This window comes from Melanerpes formicivorus, unplaced genomic scaffold (genome assembly GCF_026170545.1).
Source record: "Melanerpes formicivorus ecotype bairdi unplaced genomic scaffold, bMelFor1.0.p_v2 SCAF_47, whole genome shotgun sequence".
Taxonomy (NCBI): Eukaryota; Metazoa; Chordata; class Aves; order Piciformes; family Picidae; genus Melanerpes; species Melanerpes formicivorus.
In genome coordinates, this window is record NW_027142399.1 from 2,046,436 (window position 1) to 2,052,435 (window position 6,000).

A 6,000-nucleotide genomic window follows, 5' to 3' on the forward strand; every position below is an offset into this window, starting at 1 on the left:
TTCAAAAATAAATAGAGAGGGATTTCAATTCAACCAACAAACAGCAGTGGAACTGTATTGGGAATAGCTGGGAAGATGAAGGGTGATGATAAAGATGAGCAGGAGGTTAAATGGTTGATTGGCCAAAACCTGGTTGATACTCATTGAATGGACTTTACATCACAGGTAGGTCTGTAAAGGTCTGGGCTTATGTAGCCCAAGAGTTGTTTTCCACTCATAGCTTCTGCAAGCCTATAAATTGCAAAATCTCAACCCTAGGACAGGAAGTGAAATAATTCCCCCCCAAATTTCCTCTCCCTAATGACATTTTACATGTGAAAGGAATTCCTACAAAGCTGCTGGATTTGGATACCTGGAAATGAACAATAGGATGGAGGAGGCCATGTTGCTTGTGCCTGGGTAAGGACAACATTCTGCTTTTCTACTGTAACTAAAAGGATCTAAATCTGTGGGTCTGAGGTCCAAAAGTTCTCATTCAATTCTCCAAGCAGGATGTGCAGTTTTGCAGCCAGGGCTTATCACTTCTCTGAATGTATAAGGCATTTTTCTGCCATAAATATGCAAAGTACCTCACAAAAGACCCTCCTGGTCACCCTCCCTGTTTTGCAGCTAAGGAAATGGAGGTATTGCATGCAAAGAGGGGAGAGATTAAGCTGTGGCCACACCAAGCCAACGTCCATCTGCAGCACAGCCCTGACTGCCTCCATAATCCCCTGCATGTTGCTAAATCAAAGGCAAGGGGGAAGGAAAAAGCAAAGACATTTTCCCAGACTTCTCTTATCAAAAACTCCCTTGGATCTCAGGGAGTAAACATAAAGAAAGATCAGAGAGCCTCAGCTTTGGTCGTTTGCAGATGCCTTCTGCCTGGCCTAGCTGCTCCCCATCCCTCCATGGACACACGGCAGGTAACCCTGGTGGGAATCAACAGAGAGACCTGGTGCAACCCAGCCACTTCCACTTTGCTCTTGTCCTACCCTTTGCAAAGCAGTGATGCTGAGGAGGGTTTTCTGCAGAGTTTTCAGCTGAGGATGGGGAGCAGCAGCATGACCTATTGTAGTTTGCAAAGATATTACACACTTCTAAGCCTGCAACTGGGAGCATGCATCGTGACTAACCTGCTGCCCTTTTCTTTTCCTTGCGGAGATCCTCCACATGGCAAAGCAACTTCCACTTTAAAACGAGCACATAACAAATGCAGAGCTTTTAAACACAAGGAGCTTGCTTTGGGGTTGGCTTCAGTTATCTCAAAGTCACAAAATTCCTGCCAATCAGGTACTGAAGGCTGTGCAGATCCTTTGCACTCACAAAATCCAATGCTAACTTCTGATAAGCAATTTAACCATTCTGAAGAACATCAGGGGACAAAATTTAACACCAGGAGCTGCCAAATGGTTCTGACCTGCCCCAAGCCATCCTTAACGACAGCCAGTTTCTAATTCTTGGAGTCCATTTCACTTCTTATTCCGTGGTCATTTTGTTTCTTGACCATTTGGCCTAGGTTCAGAAAAATCTCCATTAGGCAAGCACAAAGCCCCTCCAAGGTTGGGAATATTTCAAAGCCCCAAGAGACAGGAGTTCTAAACATGCCTTTAAAATCCAAAAGGAGAGAGAGAGAGAGACAGCACTTAAAATTTTGAAAGTGCAACAGTCTGCTCCATTAAAGCATGTTGTGATCAAACTAAAATTGCTTTCTCCCACTCCTCTGCTAACAGTTTTGGCAATTCACATTGCAGCAAGAACTGCGACCATATTAAAAGGCAAAAACATCTCTGCTAAGGCTGGAAGTGATCACATGAGCAAGCCACAAGATTTGCTTGATAACTTACAGAGTTTATTATTCAAGAACAAGTCTCATTTTCAGCTCTAAAAGGGGGAGGGAGGGCGGGGAGAGAAGGGGGGAGCAGTCTTTTTAACACACACACGCACACACAACACGCTGGAAGCAAAGGATCGAGTTTGTAGAAACCACTTTGGGGGGGGGGGGGAAGAGAAGAAGAAAGAAAAGAAAAAGTAAAGAAACCAAACCTCTATCAGCCCAGTAACTCAGATAATCCAAAAGAATCAGCTCAGCTGCTAGAAATCCCCTAACATTTTTCACTTAAAACAACTTCACCTTCCCGGGGCGGCTGAGCAATCAGAAAGCTGCTCAACTTTCCCCAAAGTTCAGCTGCGCTAAAGGATCGGAGAGCCAGGGAACAAAAGCGTTAGTTAGGAGGCAAAAGCTGCTGGGAAAAGTTAGTTTCTCTGCACCCTCTTACTGACCTAAGAAGTCTTCGTTTCACAAGGTAGCAAAGTTTGTCTTCCTTCTCCACTGCAGGAGTCACACTTGCACGCAGGCACGCACTGCATTACTGAGCCTGCACTGAGCATCAAAAGAATATTGTTTCCGATCTTCCGGTGGCTAAGGAGGGAGAGAAAAATGCAGTCCAGCCAGGTACTGTTTCTCCGTGGAAAGTAAATCCGGCATCCTGGAATGAGTTCAAACATTGGGCTTGACAGGCAAAGGAGAAAAGCTTTTTCACTGAGCATGCTTAGTCCTGCACTGCCTGCACACTTAATGAACATTACTTCCTTCCCAGTGGTTACTCCGAGTAGAAATCCACACCCCCTACTCTTTCAGAAGTGAGGAATGCAGCTGAAACCAAAGTCCAGAAAACATGCCCGACACCCAGACAAGGCCCCACAGATCAATAAACTCAGGTTGTGACCTGCAGGTCAGTTTGTCAAACAGGACATCAGGGTGAGTTTTTTCCCCACTTGGTATAGTTTGCTTTATGCTTCAGCTAATGCTACTCGCTCCCCAGAGAAAATAAAACTGCACTGGCTTTTAAAGAATGATTAAATGCTTCAATAACAGATGGGAATTCTCTTGCAAATCTTCTCTTTCCAAACCCACTTTAAAGGGAGGAAAGAACGTTGCAGAAAGAAGCTTTCCAGACAAAATTAGGTCATTAGATTCCTGGACAAAAGTTATTTGGATTTGTCATAGGTAAGGAGTATCTGGTGACAAAATGAAAAAGGGGAGGGGGGTAGGGGTGGAGGGGAGGGGGAAGGGGGGGGAAGTGACTTTTCTTTAGTTAGGGACCTAATCCTGCTCCGTTTGCAACCTCGTGGAGTTTTGTCATTGCCTTCAGTGGGAATAGTGCTGGGGTTTTAGATTACAAATGCTTGCAGGCAAGAGCTGTGTCTACTTCAGTGACCTGTACAGGACAGACTGGTTTTGGCACTTCAGTTTGCAGTCGACGGTATTGCTGCGTCTGAGTGTTCCAGCGCTGTGCAGCAGAAATCCCCCTCCTCACAGCATTCGCTGAAGAAGAGCAATCTGACCAAGTTTCATCTGTTATTTTTAAAGCTTTTCATTACATTTCAAGTTGGTTTTTTTCCTGCTGTTTTCCTTGAGGTCACACTTAACTCTCAGCTCTCCTCCATGACAGGACCAGCAATTCAGCCTCTTTGTAATGGAGTCTGTGCTGGCCCCAGCAGCCGTGTCACAGCCTTCAGAGGAACACAAAGTGCTGTAAGAATTACAATGAAATAACAAAAGCCATAATATTGTGAGAGTAAGGAGCACTGGATGGGTCATTATCGTCCTAAGACCTCTAAGGTAATGAATATCACTCTGCGTTTTAAAATAGGTTAGAAGCCAATTGTGACCTCAGTGTCTGAGCAACCCAGCAACCTCACATTTCACTTCAGGGGTTCAAGAAATGTGTGGCCATGGCACTTTGGGACCTGGGTTAATGCCCACAGATTCATAAATTCACAGAATGGTTTGGGTTGGAAGGCACTTCAAGATCATCCAGGTCCAACCCACCAGCCATGGGCTTCCACCAGCCCAGCTTGCTCAAGGTGTCATCCAGCCTGGCCTTGAACATCTCCAGGGAAGGGGTATTTTTGACCTCCATGGGCAACCTCTTGCAGTGTCTCACCACCACATCTCCAGTCTAAATCTGCCCTCCTCAGGCTTCAATCCATTCCCTCTTGTCCTGTCACAATAAGCCCTAGTTAAAAGTCTCTCCCTGACTTTCCTGTAGCCCCCTTCACGTACTAGAAAGAAGGCTGCTCTAAGGTCTCCCTACAGCATCCTCCTCTCCAGGCTGAACAGTCTCAGCTCCCTCAGCCTGTCCCCATAGAGTTTTTCCAGTCCTCTGATCATCTTCATGGTCTTTCCTGGATCTATTCCAGCAGTTCCATGTCCTGGACATGGCAGGTTGTTGTTTGGACTCAGTAATCTTAGAGGTTTTATTCACCAAAACAGTTCTATGATTCACAAGGCTGTGGGTCCTGATTTGGACAGGACAGACAGAGGCAGAGATCATCATAGAATCAATAACATTGGAAAAGACCTTAGAGATCATCAAGTCCAACCTATCACCCAACATCTGACACACTAAACCTTGGCTTCAAGAGCCACATCCAATCCCTTTCTGAACACCTCCAGGGATGGTGACTCCACCACCTCCCTGGGCAGCACATTCTAGTGGCCAATAACTCTTTCTGGGAAGAAATTTCTCCTCACCTCCTGCCTAAACTTCCCCTGGCACAGCTTGAGACTCTGTCCTCTTATTCTGATGCTGTTCAAATCTCTGGATTCCAAATGGCACAGGCTCTCAGAATCTACAGCCAATGTAGGTTGCAAATGTCATCAGCGCACAGCGGTGTCAGAACCACTGTGGGTCCTTTTCTCTGAAGTGCAACCAAGTGTTTGGGTGTTTGAAAAATAGTTTTGTTGCCCACACATCCCTGCTCTTCCTGTGTGCAGTCGAGATCACAGAAGGAAAAGTGCCAGGACTGCATGACAAACCCAAGCTGTGCTGTATTTCCAGCACACTGAACTTGAAGACATGTTGGAAATCCCCCACAGAAAGTTTCCTGCAAATTGAGAAAAGCAGCCCTGGTGGGCTAATTAAACCCAAATGCACTGACCAAAAAACTTTTCCTTATGGTACTTTTCCCCTTCATACTCAAAGTTTTCCTTTGGTCAGGAAAGTCCCTAACAGGGGAATTTCCTAACAGGCAACTAGATTGAAATTTTATCTCTGGACCGTCTCTGGACTCTCTCTCATTAGCTCTGCCAAGGGGTTTGACTCAATGATCTCTTTGGGTCCCTTCCAGCCCCTGACATGCTGTGTTCCTGTGAACTAAACCACTGGAGGTCTTCAGGAGGAGACTTGATGGGGTGCTTGGTGCCATGGGTTAGTTGTTTAGGTGCTCGGTGCCATTGGTTGATGGGTTGGACAGGATGATCTTGAAGGTCTCTTCCAACCTGGTTTATTCTACTCTATTCTATTCTAAACCAGTGAGGTGTCCATTGAGCCTGAGACACTGAAAGCAAGTGGATGGTGCAACTTATTCCTGACTGCAAGGAGTTTCCTTGAAACTCTGAAGTGATGATCCCAAGGTTCACTGAGCAAAGGGTTGCAGTGATTTTAGACACAAGGATGAACAAGGCACCTACCTACTTTGACAAAGCATCCAGGAGCTTGAATTGACACCAGACTAATGGACAAAGCACTGAAACACCTTAGGAGTATGCATTGCCTGAAATTGAATGAAATCAGGGGAGGTTTAGGTTGGATATTAGGAACAATTCTTTCCTGCAAGAGTGGTCAGGCATTGGAAAAGGCTGCCCAGGGAGGTGGTGGAGTCACCATCCCTGGAGGTGTTCAAGAAACCCGTGGCCATGGCACTTCAGAATGTGTTTTAATAGCCATGGTGGTGTTGGGTTGACATTTCAACTCAATGCTGTTAGATGTCCTTTCCAACCCAAACAATTCTCTGACCGTATGATTCTATGTGTGCTTCATCATCATGGCATGACTCTGTGATGGGAACCTGCTGGTCACAGCCTGAACATCACAGGTACCCACAAAAGGAACAAATCACACAGTATCACACAGAATCACCAAGGTTGGAAGAGACCTCAAAGATTATCCAGTCCAACCTGTCACGACAGACCTCATGACTAGACCATGGCTTCAGCCCTCCCTGGCACTTACA

The 6,000-nt window shown here is 45.8% G+C and overlaps 1 long non-coding RNA gene across 2 annotated transcripts in view; it reads right to left on the bottom strand.

The window, feature by feature from the left end:
• The window catches only part of LOC137451986 (uncharacterized), a 169,947-nt gene extending 167,443 nt beyond the window's left edge, over nt 1–2,504 (bottom strand). For both annotated transcript variants that reach the window (XR_010989927.1, XR_010989929.1), the window contains exon 1: nt 2,263–2,504. This is a non-coding gene — a long non-coding RNA (uncharacterized lncRNA). The remainder of the gene's footprint in view (nt 1–2,262) is intronic.
• Nucleotides 2,505–6,000: the final 3,496 nt, after the last annotated feature.